The sequence below is a fragment of the Seriola lalandi genome, unplaced genomic scaffold (genome assembly GCF_002814215.2).
Source record: "Seriola lalandi dorsalis isolate HSWRI2012SDOR001 ecotype SW California unplaced genomic scaffold, Sedor1 jcf7180002054519, whole genome shotgun sequence".
NCBI lineage: Eukaryota > Metazoa > Chordata > Actinopteri > Carangiformes > Carangidae > Seriola > Seriola lalandi.
In genome coordinates, this window is record NW_019525072.1 from 1,387,381 (window position 1) to 1,411,878 (window position 24,498).

A 24,498-nucleotide genomic window follows, 5' to 3' on the forward strand; every position below is an offset into this window, starting at 1 on the left:
CCCCCCCCCCCCCCCCCTCTCTCTCACACAGTCTGAGAATCTGCAAGCCACAAGGTGGAGGATCTGTTTCATAAAGCTGCTTGAGGAGAAGACAGAACATTTCTAAATCTCTGCAGAGCATTCACTGCAGGAAAAAAAAAAAATTAATGATTGATTATGAATGATTAAACTCTCTTCATACATATGCAAATATACAGTATATACATTTTTGATACTATGCTAACAGTGCACTGTCATCCATGGATTTGGATTTACCTGTGGTTTTTATTTATTTTGCTATTTTTTTTGCAATTGAATATTCTGCTACTCATTCTTTTCCTTTAACTAATGCAAACCTGATCGCTCATTCTCGCCACCTTTGTCCTGAAACTGTGCAAAGGTCAGACTCACATAAGAAGTTAATTTACCAGCAGAGAGCAGTATTGTGGCAGCAAAGTCCTCCCCCATCACATCACAGCTTAATAATTTAGTATGCAAAGAGGAAACAAGAGATAGTCAGGTATGTCATGCTTTCTTTGCTGACAGTGTTTTGACTCCAAAGGCTTTTTCATCAGGTCAGATTCATGAATGACATCCACAGTATTACAGGGAAAGTCTGTAAAACAGAGATTGAGACTTCAAAACCTCTGTCAAGACACAGAAAAGCCTTAGCTATATGAACACTAAAAAAAGAATCACAAAAATGTGGTGTTTTCCGTACTTTTCAAAATACAGAACAATGATTTTCTTCTTCAGGTAAATAAATATGTGTTCTTGAGCTGTAAACAGAAAATGGCCACTGGAAAACTCTTCACTGAAAGAGCTGAAATTTCTCACAATGAGTTTAAGGAAACAACAAAATGCATCTAGAGCTTGTTTCTCTTTGTCCTGTCACCATATTTGTTCGATTTAAAGTTGAAGGATTAAATAAAGAGATTTCATTTTTTAAAAGAGATGTAACATTGATGTTTTTGAACCTATTACAGGTAAAAAAAAAAAAAAAAAAAAAAAAATTCCCTTTTCTTTTTGATGGCACATGCAGGCTCACAAAGGCAGCGGAAGACCAGGATGACATCCAGAGTTGAAAACGAATACGCACGAAAACCACACAACGGTGTGCACACCTGAGTCAAGAATGCCTTTTGGCGGTTTGTGAACAAATAAAAGCGGTGGGTATCTGACCTTGGCACATGTTACCAGCTTCAAACTGGGTCAGCAGTCACCTCCACTTGTAACCAAAGAGCCTATTCTTCATTTGTGTCCAAAGTTAGAAATCTAATGCTCCGGGTGAATGCATCCACAGGGCTACATGTCAGTATATGGGAGGGTAAATGTTGGCACTTGTTTGCAGTGCAAGGAGGAAGATGGTTAATTTTCATGGCACCTGTGACCTGCTGCTGTTTCTGTCAAGAAACAACTGCCTCTTTGAATAAGGAGGGAGAGAGGAAGATGTCTCGTGGCAGATTCAGAAGCAGAGTCTTTTTTATTTATTTATTTCATTTATTTATTTATTTTGTCCCAACAGTATTGGACGGACGTATGCAGAGCGATGTCAGTGTGTCATCACACGGTATTGATCTAGGAAACCTGAGGAGCTGATTGATGATTTCCACTCTGCACTCTGTGAACAGTTAGCTTTCCTTTCACTGGGCTCTCTCTTCAGCTCTGCATGATGCTCCATATGGATGGAAAGTCTTCATATTTTTCCATTGTTTTTTTTATAAAAAATATAATCATTCCAAAGCCCCTTCAAATTGCACATTTCTTTCCTTACAACATGTCTGCATTTTGTTTCACATTTTTAGAGAGGTTAAAAGAAGCCAAAACATAGATAAAGCAGAGTAGAATAACTCAGTCCTTCAACCACCTGCCTCTCCGCTGAACAAATACACAGACACACACTCTGTGAACATGCCCAAGGGCTCTTATCACATCCAGCTGTCAAATGGGTGCTGATCCATCATCCAAGTTCTGTGTTCACATTTTGGCACTTTTACCAATTTGAATAAATCTTTAATATGTTTAAATGAGTTGAATCATCCAGCTTTTATTCTGAAATTTACAGCAAGGATTCTTCAAACTACATTAAAATAAAATAAAACAAAATAAATCATCACCTCTCTTTTTCACTGTCCATTACTGGCAATACATATTCATCTAATGAATGTGTGAGGCTCACCACTTTTATTGTCTTTATTAAAGGACAATTCAACAAGGAGCAGACAAATTGTTGACAATGTTGCCAGATTTCCTGCTTTTATGAATTTTTCTCACCCACCACAGCAAACTTTAACAGGTTCCCTATTACACATTTTTCTTCTCCCTTTTGCTCTTCATCAAAAACAAATTGTGATATATTCCCAAGTCCTGCTATTTAAAAAAAAAATAAAACAAAACCAAAAAGACAAAAAAAACAAAAAACAAAACAAAGCTGGTAACCTTGGAAACTGCAGTCTTGTTTGAAATGGCTGTAGCACTGGTCCTTCAAAAAATGACAGATTATTCAGGCATCCTCAACTTTCATTTTTTATTATGCTAGTCACTGAAGAAAAGTCACTGAAGAAATAATGTACCGTGTTCACTCCTCATGAGAATGAAAAACCATGAGCACCTTTAATTAAATGTTTATGACAGAGTTTAATTCTCCACATTCTTCCATATAATGTATTCTCTTAGAAATGTGTTGAAAGCAGAGTTAATAAAACGTGTAGAACTGCACTTAGGACACACAGCTGAACTGGCTGAAGGACTGCTGTCCTCCCTAAGCTTCTTATATTTACTTTGAAATCAAAACCCAACCAGTTCATTAGCTTCCTCTGTCTAGTTCAGAGAAGATTTGCCTTGGGGGTAGGTTTGTCCTGCCTTGCCTGTGGGCCTTAACGTTTGTTTTATGTTAACTTGATTGTATTTTTGACATTGATAAGTTAAATAACAATATAAGAAGTTAACATGCTCCCCCCTCCTCCCCCCTGGTAGGATAACTTCTATCAGCATGATTCACAAGGAGGATTTAGCAGTTCTGCAGTAATCAATAATGGACTTAATCCATGCAAATAGTTAAATTGTGAGTGGGAAGACCCTTTGATTCTCTGTCTGGCCACAGAAAACATTTCCAGTTGCCACATTTTCAGCTGTTGAAACACTGAGATGAAGCCTTTGCTTGTACGATGTGAGAGATTTGGCAGTTCACTGACTCCAGGCAAACTTGGCAAGCCTCAATATTTTGTATTTTAGCTCGGTTAGACTGGGGAGTCTCAAACTCAAATCTCTCCCTGAAATGGCCCTTTAATCTCGATGCTAATGCTAAGTAAAACATAGACATACTGGGATTCAGTATTGTAGCTGAGAGTAGCCTGTGTGAAATCATCAAAACAATTCAAGCTGTTCACTTTAAGTCATTTTTTTCATTGCAGTCGCTCATTGTCCAAATCAAGCAAATAGTTTGCAAAGATACTAACTTGAACAACAAGGATATGCAACAGAGCTACACTATATTTTGCCACCATCAAAGGTAATTTTGTAATTATTCAGACATGATACATTAACATGTGTGGCCACTATAATCATCATCATCATCATCATCATCATCATCATCATCATCATCTCAGTCACTGGCATTATCACGGTCTATTAGATGTGACTGTATAATCAAAATGTGGATGCATCACAGACACACGCAACACACCATCCGAACACATAAAACAAACAACCCCCCACCTCACCCACCAACTAACAAACAAACATATATATATATATGTGCACTTTCACACTTCAGACTTGCACTGTACACATAGTGGCAGTCAATTCTAGACACATCTCAGGGATGATCAAATCCAACAGGACCTACCTCAACACACCAGAGGCTCTGAATACTTTTGTAAATGAGAGATTTCAGTTTTTAATTTGATATTCTCACTTTATTGAGTAATAATGACAGTTTCTACTCCTTTAAAGTGAAAAGTACAACACAATAAAGTTTGCAAAAAAGTGAAGCGGTCTGATTACTTTTCTGAAGACGCTGCATTCATACTTGCACCTCCAAAATAAGCATATCCCAAAATAAAAAGAATAATGCATGCACCAAGTACCAAGTTACTATTAGGGATCAACTTACCACTATGCAAAGTTTTTTTTTTTTTCTTTTTTTAATTTCAGCTCCCTTGAGATGGTCTCTCAAAATGAAATATAGAGATCCTCCAGGCCTCCTCAAGTTGAGCTGGAAGTGATGAGTTCCGTTCTGGGAGAAAATAAAAACAGAAGTCGTTCATAAGGAAAAAGAAGAATGATGCAGAGCTCATCTCTCAAAACTGACAAACAAAACAAATGATAAAAAAAAAAACATACCAGGTTTCTTCTTACCATAGCCAGATTTTATTTTTTCTTCTAACTTAAACAAAACATCTGATGAATGAACAGGATTGATTTAGTTATTAGGTATATGAATAACGAATCTTATCCTATCCCAATGAACAATAAATCCTATAATTAATGCATGAACGTTATGCCAAACATACCCACGTACCTTGGGTCATTAAACAACATAGATTGAGCTATAACACAAAATAACATTGCTTCAAAACTTTTCAGAACATAGAATTATTTTTACTTAAAAATAAGTATACCTAAAACATATATTTGACTTTCTTTCCAGTCATTCATCAAACCAAAAAGTGAATCTAGAATAGCCATTATATTTTATGTTTATATACATATTGGGCTGTGTTACACACAGACTTCTCCAACTATTAAATGAGAAAAATCTACCAAACACAGATCACAGTCAAAACAGGAGTAAGTAGTGCATTCGTTGGGGACTATTTGGGGTGGACTAATACATGTTTGGTCCACTGGTGAGTATTTAAGAGGGTGTATGTGGGATTGGCTCAAAATAAACTATAGAGGTTGTAGCTGTTATAATGATGAAACCCTGTGCAACAGTGTGGGTCATTATATCTCTCTTTACAAAATCGACATCAAATATAAATCTAAGCACATTATACTGTATATTTTCTATATATGCATATACTGTACGTAACCACCAGCTTTGTGTTCATAAAGTGACCTATTACATTCAATTTTTATTCCATCACTCCTTACACACCTGCATATAGACACTGTATGTTTGCATTGCATTGCTTTATCTTTTTCTTTAATCCATTTTTGAATGCTCACATCTATTTTCTCCATTTATCTTTTTTACCTCATCCATCTGCCCTAAAAACTAAAACATGAGCTTCTATTACCCCCACCGCAGCGACATTTCCCCTACATTACCCTACATTGGTGCTGCTCACCATCCTGTCCATATACCACTTACACATCCTGCATGAATATTTTGACAGGAAGAAATAAACCTCAGATAGTATTTACACCACAACACAGTGTACCACCTCAGTTCACAGATCTGATCAGAGGTATTTCAGCCTCACCTTCAATTTATAAGCTTTGCATTGTTGCCACATATTTCATTTTTTTCCCAGAGTACAGTACACTGGGGCATGATTACCTCTCTACCTGTGTGATGGAGACATTTCCTCTGTGACTTGGGTTCCCTTCATGCTTTCATTACAACACAACCATACATCTTCCCTGTATCTTGATGGTGTTTGGGGGGTGCAGCAGCCATCTGGGGAAGTATACAGACATACAACACTGTATCATTTGTGGCAACCTATCAACACCAGCCTCACCTTTTTAATTCTGATTTAGAGGGTGAAGTGAATGGTTGGGTGGAGGTGCTGATGATACAGTCCCCTTCATACTGAGCCTACTGAACAAAAGAGACCATGGAGACCAACTCTCCTCCAAGAGACACATGAATCATCACTGACAAGGCTCCTCCCCCTGCGGCGTTGCTGCCATGAATTATCTACCTCTGTAAAGGCCTTGATCAATTAGTCAATCTCTCAAATGCGGCCCTCAATTAACAAGGTGATTCCCAATGCTGCTGGCTCCTAACATGTTGTGCATCACTTGACGCTGCCAATTAAAGCAGTGCTCTGCAACGGCACTCAGAGCCGATACGGGTAAGTATACTGAGGGATTCATCTATAACCACTCTGCCTGTGAAACTGAAAATGAGGGGGTAGCAAGCATCTCTCTTAGATTGATGTGCTCAGGGATGCTGTTAGAGAATTGATTTTGTTATAAATTCAGAGAGAAGGTGCCAATCACCTGTGTTGGCAGCCAAAAACACCCAGTCTGAACAGAATTTGAAACGAAAGCAGGGCTAAAAGGAGATGTCTGTGGGTTCAAACAGAATACAGATTGGCAGTGGGATGTGTGGGCCCCCAGTGCTCCAGAGCAACATGCCACTACCCTAAGTCCACTCCAATAGACCGTTGCGTGTGTCAAGGGGACTGGTGTGTGAGGCTTGCTGTAATTTTAGCAATCTGTTCCCTTGGCTTGGAGCTGCTCAGGCTGTTACATGTTTGAAGTCATAACCCTGGCAAGATGTCCTGCATTTCCCATCGCTGGTGTGCTGCGCTGCTCCGTGTTCGAGGAGCTTCAACCTCTGCATGCTCTTCACTACACCTAAACGCCCTGACATTTGCACCTCTGAATTTCCAGACCGCTGCCATCAATGTTTGAATGCTTGGTTTATCCCAACTCCCATTTCAGTGTGGAGATTAAGTACAGGTTAATCTTTGAGCAGTGACTTTGGATTGCTATTGACCCTGGATGCATTACTGATAGATCTTTTAAACCTAAATGAATTGTTCAACATTTTGGGAGATATGCCTATTGGCTTTCTTGCTGAGAGCTACATGAGGGGATTGTGACTGCAAGGTCACTTAGGTTAGCATAAAGACTGGAAATTGGTGGAAACTGCTAGTCTGGCTCTCTTCAAAGGTAAAAACCTCCAAAGCTCACTAGAACATTTAACATCTCGTTTCTTTTAAAATGGGCTATTTTAAACATTTTCCCTGCCACTGAACATGATTTCTCGCTGGGAGCGGGTGGTGGTGATTGTAGCTTTCACCCATCCTTGTGTTTATAATACAAGAGGTTACAATATGCCCTCTGAGCAGCATTACATCTTCAGGGCAGATTGGAGGCTATAGTGAGTTGGTATTGGAAAATGACAAGGTTTAGCATGCTAATTTCGAAGAAGTGATAGAAATGGAAGCCAAATAAAAATTAACATTGGTGTTGCTCTCCACCTCTGGAGACAGCTCTTGCAGAGTAAAGGAATTAAGTTTGATGCGGAACGTTTCTTCTAGACTGTTAAGTAAACAGCTGTTTATGCTAATGTTGGCTATGCAGCAATAGCAAAATGTACAAATATGTCCTTTACGCCGCACAAAAACTGAAGTGTAAGAATGACATGTGAGATTTAGAGGTCTTTGGAGAGAGCCAGGTTAGCCATTAGCCCCCTATTTCCAGTCTTTGTGAACTAAGCTGACCAGATTCTGTGTCCACCAACATATTCACTTTACAAATATGGAATCAATCTTCTCATCTAATGCTTGGCAAATAAACAAATAAGTGTATTAGAGTGTCCTACAGTGTTGAACTATTAAACTGCAAGCGAAACAAAAATAAAATCCATGCACTGATGATCATGATCAACTCGGAAATTGAAAGAAGGGTAACATTTATCAACAAAGAGACAACATTACACATATTTTCTCTTTCTTATATTTGACATTTTACATATAAATGAGCTGTGCGTGCTTCTTTAAATTGTACCGTTATGAAGCAGAAAATATCCTCATATTTTCTGTAAAATCAACATGGGTGCTGTTACCATGTCTACAAATCAGTCTCCTATTCACAGGCTGTGAAAGAGCTCTATAATTTGCCTCTTGATGACATCATGAAATCTCTTAAGTGTATCAAATAACAAATGGTATATTGGTCATTTCCAGGCTTGTCTCATCTACATATTGTAGGTGTTATTTGTTTGACTCCACTTCACTCAGCACAGCAGTGACAATGTGGGAGAGGATATGGAGGGAAAATGTCCAGTAGGTCTCAGGTGATCTCTATAGAAGTGCTAACCCATGTAATAGAACAACTGTGTTCTCTCTCAGCCGGAGAGCACGACACATGAATGGCCACGCAAATCCTCACATTAATATTGGAGTTGATAGACTCCCATCAAAGCTGCTGGGCCAGATGCATTACATTTCCTGGCTCATTGAAATCGCCCCCCCCCCTTCATTCTTTTTCAAATTAGACATGCTTTGTAGGAGGAGTGTCTTCCTCAGAGGAGAGATGAGGGCTGTAGATTTTTTCCAGGGCCGACTGCTAAAACAATCCTGCTTACACTGTGATACATTTGCCTTTACCTTAAGTGGCTGTGGTTCTTTGAAAACATGAGGATGTAATTTGAGGTAATGGCGAGCTCTGGCGCCTTGTTCTACTCCTTCAAATAAACAAGCAAGAAAATCTCATCTGGAGATATTTGCCTTAGCTGCGTCTTACTCTCAGTCCCAGTCAACCATGGGGTGCTTGAACAAATCAGTTTAATTTTCTAATTGCATCAAAATGCTTGGCTATTAAACCTTCATTTTCTACTAAGCTGTCTTGCTCTGGTGTTCGGTGTATAGAAATACTACCTCCTCCTACATTCTTACATCCACAGCAGTTGACATCCATAGGACTCCAGGTGAGGGCATCTCAATCATTTTGTACATGTATCCCTATGTGGCCTGAATTGTAGCTTGACAGCCTACATAATTGCAGGACTCCTGTGGGTCTCACAGGTCCTAATGAAGGTAAGTCAGGCATATTTTTTTTTCTCCAGTAGCAGCGCATTTTTCTTTTTTTTGTCAAAAGAGAATATTATAGGTGCGATGAGAATAATTAAATGTAATTAGCACACTGCTGCTTTGAGCTATACGTATAGTTTTGCCTCAGGGTGCTCACATAAGTAAATCAGGACACCACTGATGCCCTGACTTTCATCTATCTGGTCTCTAACCTGCCAAGCACTAATGTCACATCATCGTATACATGAAGACTGCTGCCATTTAGTTAGATTCGGGAGTGACAGCAGTTTGATCATATAATTCAAAGGCTTAAAAATCTGAAAAATGTGGAAAAAAGAGAAGAGTGAACTGTGGCGGCATAAAGCACATATTTAAGAGATATATTGTCCATGTCTCCACTGCAGGCACATATACATGGCATTTAATGTGTTCAAAGCTGCAGTATGTTGAATCATATGGCTCTGACACCTCTAGAATTAAATAAAATGTAATTTTATTGCAGAAACATAAGCAAGGTCAAAGAATCACTGATACATTGCCCTTTTTGTTGATATGAAAGTATGTTTTTACAGACTATGGGAGCCATTTCCGTTATAAATGTATGTGGGATTCCAGTTGGGCCAGTGTCACTATTCTGGGTCAGACAATATAGGTAGCAAGCTTTCATTGAGGGACAGGTGTTGCTAGACGGAGATGGGGATATAGTTTTTTGACTGCAACACTTTGCCATGTCACGCCAGGTGTGCTGCACTTATAGGCTGAAATATGTTGTCATTTGGATGTTTCTGGACACTGATTGACGGATTCCTTTATTTGTTGTATGGACTACAACAGTGAGAAATAAACCTTGCATCAGAAACAATAAGAGGAAATTGAACTATATTTCCACCATACATCAGCAGCTGGTCAAGAACGTTGAGCGCGTCAGTTAAACCTGCAAGTCTATGCAGCCCCTCAGCGACTTAAAGCTTTAGTCTTAGCCAATTATGTTTTCTTTGAACCTGCTCTTCCATCATGAAAGTTGTATCAAAATGAAAATAACTAATTTCATCAATATCTACACACATAAGATACTGAACACAAAGTGAACAAATACCATTTTTCCTTACACCAAACTACTCCTGAAATTCTTCTTTCCCCCTCCTTTACTGTGTATTTTACCTCCAGCTGTGCAAGACCAAAGCATTGATCGCAAATGGAACACGGAACATCCTGTTAATATTTGAGTCTAATGCTGATAACCCTCAGAACAATCAACAATCTCACCAGGACATACAGTTTTACCCAAACAAAAGATGTTATGAAAGGAATAAGATCTTTTTCTGTGCAGTTATTTTTCAAAATAATAATTCTGTTGTTCTGAAAACCTCTGAGGAACTAAAATCCACAGCAGATGACGTGGGTTATGATACCTGATGTTGCAGGATACAATTATTTGTTACAAATATACTGTATGGCAACCACAATCTATGTATACCTAGTGTGTTTACAATGAATAAAAAAATAACAAAAATATTGTGAAAAACTAAAATCTTGTGTATTATTGCATTTATAACAGCTTTGATTTTGTATATTTTTGTATGTATGTATATATATATATATATATATATATATATGACCTATGACATCATGACCCTTAATGAGTTTACAATAATTTCAAAAAAAAGAAAGAAAGAAAAGGTGAATGTCACAAATATAAACTGATCCTGACCTCACAAATACGTGTAATCACACAGATGAATACTCAGTCACCACAGTTGGACTCAATCAACTTTGTGGGTGGTAACTTAAGACTACGTAGTACAAAGAGAATCCAATGCAGATACTCATGTGGGGTTTGACCTGAAGCTTTCTGAAAGTGTGTCTGCATGCACCTACTTCATTCTATCTTTTTCATGTTTCACATTTATGTATAACTTTGTGTTCTTTCATGCCGTTTTCTCACCTGTAGCCCCCACTGTTCATCCAGCTGGGAGAAGAAGGTTGATCTCTCGCTGTTGTTTCTCCCCAGGTTTCTTCTTTTTTTCTTCAGTAGACCTCTACTTATCTTTTCACTGAGTTTTTTTCCTCGTCTCCTTTGAGAGCTCACACTGTGTCGGGAACTGTTGTGAATCTGGAAGGCCCCTTGAGACATTTTATGTGGTATATCGGTTGTACAAGCAAACTTGACTTGAGTTACTGTAACTTCACAAGGCTTCTCCTTTGGGTGCTCCGGTTTCCTACCGCACTCCAAAGACATGCAGGTCAGCTTGACCGCTGTGTGAATGAGAGTGTGAAAGTGTGTTAGTCAGTTATAGACTGCTGACCTGCCCCAAGTGTTTCTCAGTCTTTTGCCTAGTGTTTGCTGGGATGCGATTCAGTCTGAATAGAAGATGACAACAAGTACAAACAATAGATGGATGGATGAATGGAATGGATGGATGAATTGGGGTTTGACACTAATTGTTGGTGTTCTGAACCCGGGGAGATTGAAATCAGCCATATTTCATGTAGCAGATGGTCAGGCATAATGAATGAAGAATCTGTGAGCTAGAAAGCAAACAGATTCATTTGTGTCTCAATGAAATGACTGAACAAATCCAACTCACCAACTCACTGGTTTGGTTCAATAGACAGGCCTTAACGGCCTTCATAGTTTTGAACATATTTCAGTGTTGGTTTGCCTGTCAGACAGTTTACACAGGAGATTTGTCAGGCTATAGCCTGCCAGCCAGCCTGACTATGATTTTGCTTGTAATCATAAGTCAACACTTGCAGCTCCAAATATACTACACCCTCTCAGAACTTGGTTACTCGTTGGAAGTTGTGACTCTGTGATTCCATTACTGTTACCCCGTGACTCTACGGCTACGTCCACACTACAGTGTTTTGATTTTAAAATTGTGCTTTAAAACGAAAACGATCTCCGTCCAGACGACTGTTTTTGCTCAATATCAGAAACAATCTCAATCCATACTATCGCACCTGAAAACATCACGTACGCTGAGCATGTGCGAGCTGGTGTGAACAGGAAGCAGACTGTCTACTCTGCAGTTGATAAGTTGCAGAAAATACTATGAACGAGGAACAGCAAAGACAGCTGTAGTGTTAGATTTTAGAATTTAACTCTGCAAAAGCTGCTAGCAAAGACAACAAGGTCAGTACCGCTTGTATTTCGTTATCCATGTCGCTTTCAACATTCATAGTAGAGGCTGTTAAGGCCCGATCAGGGTGCTACCGTGGGTGTCTACGTCATCGTTAACAAAGGTCTCTGTCTTTTCCCATCCAGATTATGATGCAGCTCCAGAGTTTTCAAACTAAAACAGAGGCACTGCGGAGCCAGCTCGTTTGAAAACTAAAAAGTGTAGACGTAGCCTATGACTCTGGGACACTGTGATTCTCTGACCCTGTTGCTCTGTGACTTTGTGAGTCTGTGACTCTGTAGACACATTCTTCTGAACATGATAGCATGCAAAGACACACGTGTTGCTCTAATAAAATTCTTGCTAATTAATGAGTTAGTTACATTAGCAATTAGCAATGCATAGAGGAAGCTTAGAGACTACAAGCAGTATGAGCAATCAAAGAGCCTTTTGTTTCTCATTTTGTTTGTCTGCTCTCATACATGTAAATCTTTGCACAGAGAAAAAATACAAATTTATCTTTGTCATCATGACTACTTATCAACGGCCCATCATGGTAATAAATAATAAATTTGCTCTCTGCAAGAAAAGATGCCAAAGGTGCTGTGAGCTGTTTCTTTACAGGCTAATTGTACATATAACATACAACTTGTGTACCATTAACAATTCTTAGCCATGCTCGAGGTAAGATTCTATGGGTGGCAATGTTGAACCGTTGGTCCACTCCTTTGGTCCAGAATCAACTGGATGGACTGTCATAAACTTTGGCTCAGACATTCCTGGTCCCCAGAGGACGAATCCCTCTGACTTTGGTGATCCCCTGACTCTTCATGTTGCGCCACCATGAGGTTGACATTTTTGTCTTTTAATCAAACTTCATGAGAACTATTTGACAGATTTCCATGAAATTTGCTACAGACACTCTCCAACATTCATATCTGCAACAGGACAAATTGTAAGATCTTTGATGATTCCTTAACTTTTCATTTAGCGTCATCATGTGCTGAAAATTTCAGTTTGTCCAATATTTGAGTTTGTGAGCAAATAGCTGTAAGCACCACACAACTTCACAGATTCACGAATATGGCTGCAGACTCTTAGTCTGGTTTTCCTCTCTGTTTTGAATCCATTTCCTGACAGGAGTTGGATCAACCAGTCAGTTTGCATGACACTCAGCTCCACATAACACTCTTTTGATATTTAGCATTACAGATTATGAGGAAATCAATGCATTATATCAACAGAATTGTCAAAATGTCACAGTTTGTAAATGCTTATCTTATAGCTGTAAAATATAGTGTATCTATCAGATAATTTAATATTTGTCTTTAATATTTCTCAGATTCTGCCTGTTTGTGAGTTTGTGAGTGCATTTAAACAGTGTGGGTCAGTTTGATCCATATAATAGATAGATAGATAGATAGATAGATAGATAGATAGATAGATACTTTATTCATCCCCTATGGGAAATTCAGGTGTCCAGCAGCTCATCATCATCATCATCATCAGAGATGCAGTGAGATGAGATGTTGGCTGCAGCTGTAGCTGCTTCTCTGTCCTGCCAGAGTGTTGTGGAGAGGGTGGTTGGTATTGTCCAAGATGGCCTCCATCTTACGTCGCATGCGTCTGTCAACAACAGTCCTGAGTGAGTCCAGACTCCTGTCAAGCTTTTTTGCCCAGCTTTGTCCAGTCTCTTTGTGTTCATGTTGGACATGCTGCTGCTCCTATAATAATGCCTGCCCTAATAATGGATGTCATTCTTTTTTCAACATAATAGAGGAGTTGAATGGGTCCTTTTGTTAATGTCAGCCCTTGTAACCTTAATCTTTATTAATAATTTTCCTTTGTGTGTGTGTGTTCATGTACAGTAGGGTTTGCAACATCTTCATCAAAAAGAAAAGAAGTTGATTACTTGCACTGGAGCAAGAATTTGTTCGGTTGTAGACTTCGATAAACCAGACTTACCAGATTTACTATCATATATTTCAGTGGTGCCGTGTGCTATCATGTATTTCAGTCGTAAAGCCGAGAATTTGTGTGAAACAATATGAACAGCCAGTAAAAAGCAGATAAAACTGTAGTTATTTGAAGCTAAACTAGAGAGGTTTGGCCTTTGCAGGAAATACTGTGGGTTTAAAGACACTTAAAGTGGATTTATATCTTCAAATATTGTCCTTTACATAAATGTATCTTATGAAAGGATGAATCATTGAGCTGGTAGCAGAGGCCTGCCCTGAGCACAGGATCAGACAGAATCAGGAGCTCTCTTTCTGATTCCTGAGGTGTAAAGCCACTCTAATAGCCACCATAACTACACCTGCATACTAAAGAGACCCTTTTATTCATCCAAATTACTGTGCGGAGGAATCCAAAAATATCACTTACACAGCTCAAATTTGCAGTGAGTGATAAGCTAAATGCGCCACCCAAAACATAACTGGTTTATCAGTAATCCATTTAACAGGCCAGACAAGATCCAAGGTGGTAGCGGATAGCATGACCAATGAGCCCTGATAAGAAATGAGAACTGACTCTCAACCTTTATCCTCTTCAGAAAAATCCAAATATACAGACTTGGGTCTATTTGAATTTTGCTGGCATTTTAAACAGGAGTGTCTCATATTCAACCTGAATCCTATTTCTACTGAGCAAGTAAAGCAAAGCCCAAGATTGATGTTATTATAATACGAAAAACCACTCTTGAATTTAAAAGTGTATATAATGCGATTTACAATATTTTGCCTCCTTTTCTTCTTTTTTTGTGTTCTTGTGATCATCTATTAAATATTTTCTTATATATTTGACCTTTATAATTATGTTGCTTTACGTTGATGAATAATTTTGATAAATAATAAACTTATGCAGAAGTCATATATACCATTACACCATGCGGTTATCATGAAGTTACATGTTAGTTGTTGCTGCTGCCATTATGGGTCTGTTTTTGTTAGTGTGCTGTGTAGCCTGAGAAAAAATGCCTTTTTGAGTTTAGTGAAAGCTTCAATGATCTTTGAATCAGCAGGTTGTATCTTGTTGTGGTCTTGTCTAACATTAACTATGAAATTATGGCGCCACAAACTTTTACTGTCTCCAAAATCTGGATTTAAACATTCCTCTCTTGTTGTTTTTGGAGCCGTGATTCTTTCAGTTGTATTATTACCAGCTTACTTTATTAATGCAACTTGTTCCCTTTATTACGCTATGTGGGTTTCCTGGTGCACTTATGTTTATTAATGTATAAATGCTCTCTGTTGTTTGCACACTGTTGTTTTGAGACTGCAGATTTATGCCACGATCCAACGTGGAATTATTAAACGCATTTCATTCATCGTCACCGGCCTTAAAATAAATGAGGTTGTGTGTGAAGTAGATCATACGAATTTGTCCAAAAAATGAAAGAAACAAAGAAAAAAAAAAGAGGTTATTCCTCAACAGTGTGGTAATGTATTTAAAAGAGCCAGTGAATGACACTTGGAAATTTGACAAGCGAGGCTCCCATATGTACTTTCAGCTTTGAAAACAACACAGTTTAGAGTATTATTTACAGGTCATGAAGCCTGAACACTGAGCATGAATAATAACAACCAACACCATCTGGGGAACTTCAAAGTTTCACATTAGCCAGTAATGAACATTAGTGTTATGAAGAGGGTCACTGAGCAAATCTAACTCACACAGAGTGTTCCTTCATTTGATGCACCCTCCGAGAAAGCGGCAAATGCTGCAATGAACCAGTGAGTGAGTATCCGCTTTATAGCATGTGGATGAAACTGCATCCATTATAAACAGTGTGGCTGCGGCTCCCAGCCCTGATCTAAAACTGCTGTGACTAGAAATCCACACAAATTTAAAAGCCCTGCTCACAACACAACAGCCACACTCTCTTGGACCAAAACACAATCTGACAAGTTACACTGAGACTTACTTTTATCGACTAGCTGTTTTAATAATTATATTAGGACTATATGTTGGTATAATGCATATGAAGTTCAGGACACTGAATTTTTTCCCTCCAAAGCTTCTGTAGGCGACTTGTATTCTCTCTTTCACCATAATCCTAAATATTATTTGCAAAAAAAAAAAAATGCACCAATTCTTTCTTGATAAACAAACCAATTTTAAAATGGCATTGATGTTACAGTCATTATAAACAGAAGTTTGTCGTTTGTAGTTGTTCCTCGTCTCTTTCAGTTTCGATGTCTTGCTCTTGTTGGGGGCTTTTTACATTTTTGTGCCCAGGGGCCCGTTGTCTCATAATCTGTCTATGGCTGTAGGCTATTTGAAGTTACAGATAGCAGCTATTTACTGCTATTATTTCATATTTGAATGATTATTTGGCGTTCATTTCTTACACCCCCCATACACTGTAACTATCAAGGCTAGGTGGAAGCATTTCTTCTGCCTTCTGTGCTTCATGCCGGCTGAGGCATGAAACAGGAAGAATCTCTGTTTGTGGAAACTGAGCGGCATATTTGGACATAATTTATCCCACTGTATCTCACAACGGTTTTGCTTGAACTTGTTTGGTATCATAACTCTGACAGAAGCCTCTAGTGCAGCAGCAGATGTGTGAAAATAGTCCCAGTGTCGTGAGAGGCGAGCAAAGAACAAGAACAAACTGGAGTCTTTCTAATATGTCGCGTTTGCTTTTCTCTCCTCTCGCTGAGTGCTCTGCAACAACTCAAAACAATATATTATTTATGTGTGTGTGATTTTTTTTTCTCTCTCTCTCTCTCTCTCTATCTCTTTCTCTCTCTCTCGATGAAGAAAGATGACTTTATGTACAAATGCTTGAGGGTAGTGCCATGTCTTTTAACACCTTTTCTTCACACATGCAATTGGTAGGGACGTAATTGAAAGTGCAGCTGTAGGTTTAGAAATATCGCAAAAACATCACATGAAGCTCAATTATATATCCATCTGATGTATAAAAACAAGAGGCATCTGTGAGCAGGAAAAAACATTTTATTGAGATTGTTGCCTCAAGAAACCGGTGATCTACATCATCTGGGGCGAAGATAATGTTCAGCGAAACAAGCTCTCATCTGTTGGAAGAAAAAAAAAGTTGTTTTCATCCATCATCCAATCCATCCTTTGACCGCAACCTGAAGGACGTAGCATCCATCGTGAAGATTAGTTTGCCGTTAGACCCATATTTGGTGACGATGGGGAAAATCAAGGCCTTCAAGTGAGTTCAAGACCTGGATTTGTCAGCGAATTCCTGCTGTCTGCCGTTGAGGGCTCTCAGGGGAAGATCGAAACATGATGACAAGAACAAGACAAAGCTGCATTCACTGTTCACTTTGTGGTTACTTGTGGGGGTGGTGGTGGGGGGGTAAGGCCTCTAATGCACAGAGTCCAGCCATAGAGAGGAATCTGGACACATTTAGCTAAACTCGTTGAACCAGAACCGTGCTGCAGGATGGACAGAAAACAACAGCTGACAATGGGTCCCGGAGGAAGTGCCAGCAGCGGTGCAAGAGTTACACACCAATAAGACGGTAAGGTGCATGGACTGGATGGGAGTGGGCGATGGAGCGTAGGATCTCTTGTTTTCAGTACTGATATGCCAGGCCTCTTTCAGTCAGGTTCATGTTTCAGTCAGTTTATTTTGTCTTCCACAGCCTCTCCAACTTCTTCTGCTGGGTGACTATTATGCTCTCCGTGTCTGCAAAGAGAAAGACTGTAAGACATCTTAAGCTGTAAGCGCTGGGAGGAGAGAGTCATCACTGGTGTGACAGCCAGGTGCTGAAGGCGAGATACTCCACCCAGCCTGGCACGGCTCCACTTTCATCAAAGCAGGAGAGAAGCCACAGCCGAGAGGGTCAACTGAGCAGTTTAAGACAGACAGTTCAAAGTGTGGCAGTTCAGCTCTAATTCACATCACTGCTACCGTGCCTATAGTCTAAACAATGTGCTGCAGTCTGAAATATCAGCACAGGTGCTTAAAGTGAGCTGACTTTGTCCCAGAAGAACCAGCTAGAGGAGACTCAATTATGAGAAGATGACAGAGTATCGGGGCTTGACGGCACAGCTAGGAGTGATGTACACAGTATGCGCTCATCAAGGAAGGTCACACAGATGTCTTTCCACAAACCCCGCAGTCTCCTGGCAGGCCTGGATTAACTGAGCAGGCGTGCACGGCACCGCTCCCCGGGGGAGGTGGACCACCAAGAGGTAGGCAAGTGCACAGGGGTCAGGTAGCCCAGCCATCAGTATCAGGATCATTTGTGAAAGTCTCCTGGGGGCGTCGCAGATGTACAGATACTGCAGCAGCGATTTGAAACAGGCTCTGATGATGGTTGGCGGATAAAGAAGAGTGATGTATAGATTATACATGTAGCCTGGACGCCTTCCAAGGCCTGATCAACCCTCTCATATCTGAGAGAGACTGATTTAAAAAGAGCTGATATGTCCACTGATCCTCAGATTACACTGATTATCAACCTAACTGGATGAGTGGATGATAAACCGCTGTGCACTGAAATCCAGTTTAGTAACTAATATATGAAGTAGTATATGAAAATAAATCAACAAATAGCACATTTGGAATCGTATTAAACAGGAATTAACTAAATGCAGGAACAAATCTCAATATGATTTTATATAATGACCTTTAGCGGTAGAATGAACTGTACATACGCATTATGTACATATTGTGTATAAAATAAGTGTATAAAACATGTTGTTATGGAACGAAATTATATGAAATAAAAATGTATTAAATTCTATTCCATTCTATTTTAAAATGTGATGAAAGATTTATAAACAGTAATTCAAAACTGTATTTAGTCCGTCTTGGTTTTTAAAAATGTTAAATGAAACGTCATATATGAAATCATGTAGGACATGAATGCTGCTGATTTCATTTTGTATTGTAATAAAATAAGTCCTCACAAAATATATCCTATACATATTATATGATATTGGCCATCAGTTCCAATATAACGCACGAGTAGACAGGACTATAGCGAGTTATCTGTAAACTGGAGAGTCCATCTGCGGATCAGCTCTACTGTTTCATGCTGACAAAGCTAAAAGAGAAGAATCCCCTCAGACTTCCTACCCGATGCCTGGTGCAGTTAATCCCACTAATAAATACATGTTAGTATTTTATTGAGGACTGTTTGACGGGAAAAGGTCAGGTTTTCTTTCAGCACTTATTTTGCACCTCGAGTTGAAAAAACTGCGAGGGTTCAGGCGAACATCTGCGAAGGCATCCACAGAGAAAACTATGGCAGTATTCAGGCTGTGTAACTCCATGAGGTTTTTTTTTTTTTTTGGCCTCATTCTCTTCGCACTTTGACTGTGAAATGAGACAATGACTGTGATGTTAAGAGTTCACGTTGTCAGCTTTGAACGCTGGAGGGGATTTTCAACCATATCAAATGAACTGTTAAAGAGCCACAGACCCTTTTGTACTTCTGCCAGAAGTATTTGAAGAGATTAAGAGTTGATCCTGTTATCACTATCTGTCGCCCTTTCTTATCAATAGCTGTTGCAAACTGTTGGGTCGTAAGAATTTGCTCGAATAACAACGCAGTCGCACGTCAGATGAATCCCAATACTTTTACCTCAGGGACAACACCGTCAATCCTTTATAGAAAATGGAGATGGATGAAAACAACCTGGTAAAGTGGCATTAGTTACAGCGTTTCTGTCACTATGGGATGGACCAAAGCACTGTTGCTACAGATCAGTGACCTTAACAATGTAAATGAAGCTGTTCTCTGGGCTACAGATGACTATTCACACAAGAATCAGTCTGGAAAGACAACAGTGTCTGTCTGCTTTATTTGACTAATTTAGCCGAGTCACTCTGAGCCAGAGAGGCGGCAGGTCGAGTGAGACGGAGGCTGCGGTGAATGACAAAAGGGATTTCAGCAGGAGAGGAAACAAAACAACCAGTTCACTAATCTGTCAGGATGCTCTGTGTTAAGGCAGGGCATTATGTGATGCTGATGTGTGTGTGTGTGTGTGTGTGTGTGTCACAAGTCTGTAAGTCAAATCCCATACGGTCTTATTGGTGACCAAACCTATAGAGAGGTGACATCTCCTGCTTTTGGACTTTGTGTCAGTGTTTGACTGAACTGAACTCACTGAACTCATACGTGATACCTCAGCTGGTCATACTTTGATAAGGAAAGATTCATTTTAATACTCTGATAAATATGTATATGTCTCGCAGGGAACGCCTATGACTTAAAAAGAAAAGAAAACCTGACATTTAAAATCCCTGTGAGTACATTTTTTATGTGATTGTTGGATCTTTCAAATCATTGTGATGGATTTTGGTTGGTGTCTGTAGAGAAACTAGACATTTCATCACTGTGTGAAACATCGAAGTGAAAAGTGTATGTTTTCATGCTGTACCACTGGGGGGGCATTAGAGTCAGAAATGTTCAAATCCTACACATAGGAGCTTTAAAAGAGTTCAGGTGAGATGATGCGCTCTGACATCGCTTTGAAGTGCCTCCCAAACACATCGAAATACATTTTATAAAAACAAATCCAAACAACGCAAATACTTGTCAAACAGGAAAAAAGGTTATGTTCTGAAAATGAGAATATTATGAAAGTATAGAGCTTCACTCTGTTGTACAGAGTTTGAGAATTGCACTAATCAGCCTAATGGAGCGTTAACTGGAGACTGAAGATAAACATTTTTAAAGCAAGGATCCAAGCACATAGTCTCATTTTGGTTCTCAGATACACATTTATTTGCCTCAGAGGGGGGCGGCATAACTCACTGGGAATTATATCTTTCACATCATTGTGGCATTCGATTTTTGTTTGTAGAGAAATTCTGACGGAGTATCTTTTTTAAAGTCATGCATGTTTAAATCCTACATATAGACGCTTTAAAAAACATCAAACCAGACCAAGACTCTTCAGAGTGACATCGATCTGAAGTCTCTCAGAGCCTAATTGACATATAATTAATTCAAACGCTGAAATTTGAAAAGAAAACATTTCTTCAGATATTTTTCGGAAAAAGAAAAACATTCTGAAAGTAGAGCTGCAAAAAGACCATTCTGTGGGATAAGACAATGACACAAAACAACAAAATTACAATTTCATGCCACTTGTTTAACCTCCAGTAATAATTTAGCTGAATTCTTTTCCTGTGCTTAACTCCTCCACAAAACAAACAGCTCCCAGTATACCACTGCCTCCATCTTGGCTGCTGAGCAGGATTAAGTTCCTTGCTCAAGGGCGCCGCGAAGGTGGGTAATGAGCGAGGGAGCAACCATTGCTCACTCACTTCCCCAGATGCCTAACCTTTGGGCCATGGTAAGCCCCTGCTCATTAAAGCGCATCTTGCAAACTCATGCTGAGTCAAGTAGATATACAGTACACAGTGTGTGTCCACATACAGGACAGTAAACCAGCCTGTGTGCAGAAACTAGCTCTTTTGCGTTTGCTGCCATTTCGTTACAGCAGCTCGAATTCCTTCTGTAGCTTTTACAGGAAGTGAGAGTGTCGCTTACAGGGCATCAGGTGGGTTGAAGGCTTGTGCTGGTGTTGATGGGCTCAAAGTGATGGATATGACAGCTTCATTTTGTTTCACCTGCATTAATGTAAAAGGTACGACTGCAGTTCATACACTGACTCAGACGCCAATCCATTAGAGGTAAATCAGGATGCATTAGACTCTTCGATGAAATGTGTGCCCCACTCCGTTTTAAATTGCTTTTTCTTTCTTTTTTTTTTTACATCCTGCATGCAGTTCTCTACGATAAAAATTCAGGAGCTCATCTGACATGTAGGCTAGCTGTTAAAAATAAAAGCTGAAGTCACCGTTAAGGAGGTGAAGAAAGGGAATTTGAGGCTGCATTGTTTCAGTCATCAGCGTTTTGAGGTCCAGTTGCGACTACTTTTAATTTATTTATTCTCTGAGACGCACTGACAGCGCCAATGCAGTAAAGGCCGCTGAATTAATAAAGGCCTATGAGCTTTTACCAGAGTTGTGAGAAGACAAGCCTGTGTTTATTTTAGCTGGCTTCTCACTGCTGCTCTGACAGAACAAGTAGAGCCTGTACAGTCCCAGGGCGGCTCCGGTGCATTTTACAATACATATGTTCCTGAGCTGGGCTTGTTTGTTTTTGTGAGACATATGCGTTTTATACCATTGTCGCTGTCAGAAAAAGGTTTTGCAGTTGCAAGAATGAAGCACTGAATTATAGAAGATTTTCAATACGTGGATGAAATATATATTTCTTATTTTCATTTTATTGTATTTTCTGTCTGCCAACATCAACGTGCCTCAAATTGTTTAGGTGGAATTTAGAGGATAAATTATCATGAGATGAGAAGCAAGTGTAAATCAGCACAAAGCTCTCATTAACATAAATATTACAGATCCAGTGTTTTTTCTCTGCTGTTGGTGATACTTTTAGGCTAACTATTCCTCACTACAGTGGAGGCTTGATAACAGATAACATTCACATTAGCAGATGCTACTTTTCATTCATATTATTTCAATACCTGCTGAGTAATTGACACAGACTATGTCTACATTAAGCCATGTGTTTGACAGATAAGGAGTGTGACAGACAGCCGTGCCGACCAAATCATTATTTCAACGTAAAATGTGTGATTACAGGAAAAAGTTGGAGATGACAGAAATCTATCTTCTTCCCCTGCTCTACACACACAGCCTTTGTGTAACTGTGTTGTAATGCAGCCAAATTCATGATACAGGTGTTCCCATTGACATGTTATTCTGAATTGAGTATGAAACAGAGATTTAATATGGACATACTCTCAGTGCTGTGTCTGTCCCACATTGAAGAGACAAGAGGTTGTAGCTACGTTAGCTGTCTCTCCGTCATGTTTCCCATTGTGGTTGCCTGCAAATGACCAGACTGTGAAAACACACAGAAAAGAGCTGTCCTGTAACCTCAGCGCTCCATGTGACATAAAAAGCATTGAAATCACAGACAGTGACAATAACCAATGGCTAACAATGCTAGCCCCCTAGCTTGTGAAGTGCCTGTATGTCCATTGGAATGAAAGTAATATAAAAAATAGTTTTTAGTGTACACAGATATTGGAATAATTAAATTACTGTACAGTGTAGACATGGAATACATGACCCAAAGCCTCACACCCCCTGGAGAACCCTAATGTAACAGCCACTATCACTGTTGATCAATAAGTAAAACTGAAATGACTTCTTTTTGGTAATTACAAGTTTGACCAAATGAGTACACAAGTCTATACAAACACAAAGGATATACACTGGGTACTTTATACTATAAGCAACAAATCCTTTTTTTCTACTTAATCAATTATTGATGATCATGTATCGTCTACAATAACGCATTTTATAATATATATAGTTAGTCAGAGTAGTAGTCATCATAAACACATTTTTATTCTTTTACTGAACTCCTCTGACAGTGGTTCAACCGTTTAAATCCCAATCAAAATCCCACTGAGACACTGGCAGACCTTTGAAGTCATCGATGGGGTTTTCACTTTACTGATTACAGCCTCTGTGTCTCTGTGTCATCCCCTCCCCCTCCTCCCGGCTCCGTGTCTACATACTCTCACAGGGTCGGCTCACGGGTATCTCCGCGGGTCAGACCAGCGAGCGCCATGCCCACAATGGCAGAGAACCACAAGGAAAAAAAAAAAAAAAAATCATTTTGATGTTGGAGGGGAGAATAATGCAAGCGTAATTACCGTGAGCTAATAACTTCAGGCAATCGAGCCAAACCCAGCTCAGTGTCTCCTTCTAATTGTGAGGATGGCTAAAACCTTTTTCTCTTTCATTTAGGGTGACGCTCAGCACAAGTCCCGGTTCAGCAGCTCGAGCTGGTTTGAATGGGGTGATAAGGGGTGCCTTCGATGGCGGCGGCATGTAGGCTTAATTTCCTGGTTTGTCTCTTCAATGTGAATAATTACACTGAAATTTGGGCAGACCAAAGATAAAGTGTGTATGGCTAATCCGATCATTTCCAGCGGAGTGTAGAAATTATGGTTCTCAGACGACACTAAAACAAATGTGGAGTGCAGCGAGTGCAGAACGTTTGAAGGGAAGCAGCTCACAGAAATCTCCCTGTTCTCTCTGTTACTATGATGTTAACCTTGACTGAAATAATTGTGGGTGTGCATGTGTTTGGACCAATCATTCTGATCAAACAACTGGAGCACTTTATTGTTTTCTACTGAGGGAAGACGTCTGCGGATGCTATCAAAAGGCCAGGATATTTACTGGACTCTGTTGTTGATTAGGAGGATCACATCTCAAAAGCGGCAAATCAGTCCCTTTGTTTTGCTTTTCAAAGACACTAAAAGAAGGAGGATTAAAGTCATTTCTAGACCCTCGGGCAAAATCTTAAACAAGGTTTCAGAGAATTAATCAGTGTTTTGCAAAGACAGGGCGAAACTGTAGGAAAAAGAGACTATTTTATCAAGACAAACTGCATTGTTCATTAAATTATATGTTTTTCTCTAATGCTAATGTTTTGCTTGCCTCCGTTAAACTCTCATTACTCCCTCAGCTAACTGTACAGGGAAGAAAGACCATGATACAGTGCTCACTTTAAACTCTACTTTTCTGTGTCGCAGTAAAACACAATCCAAATGAGCATTTTAACTTCCCGTCATGAACAGAATTACAAGATGAATCTTCTTTTTTATCTATTATATGACGGCTCGTGTGCAAAGCT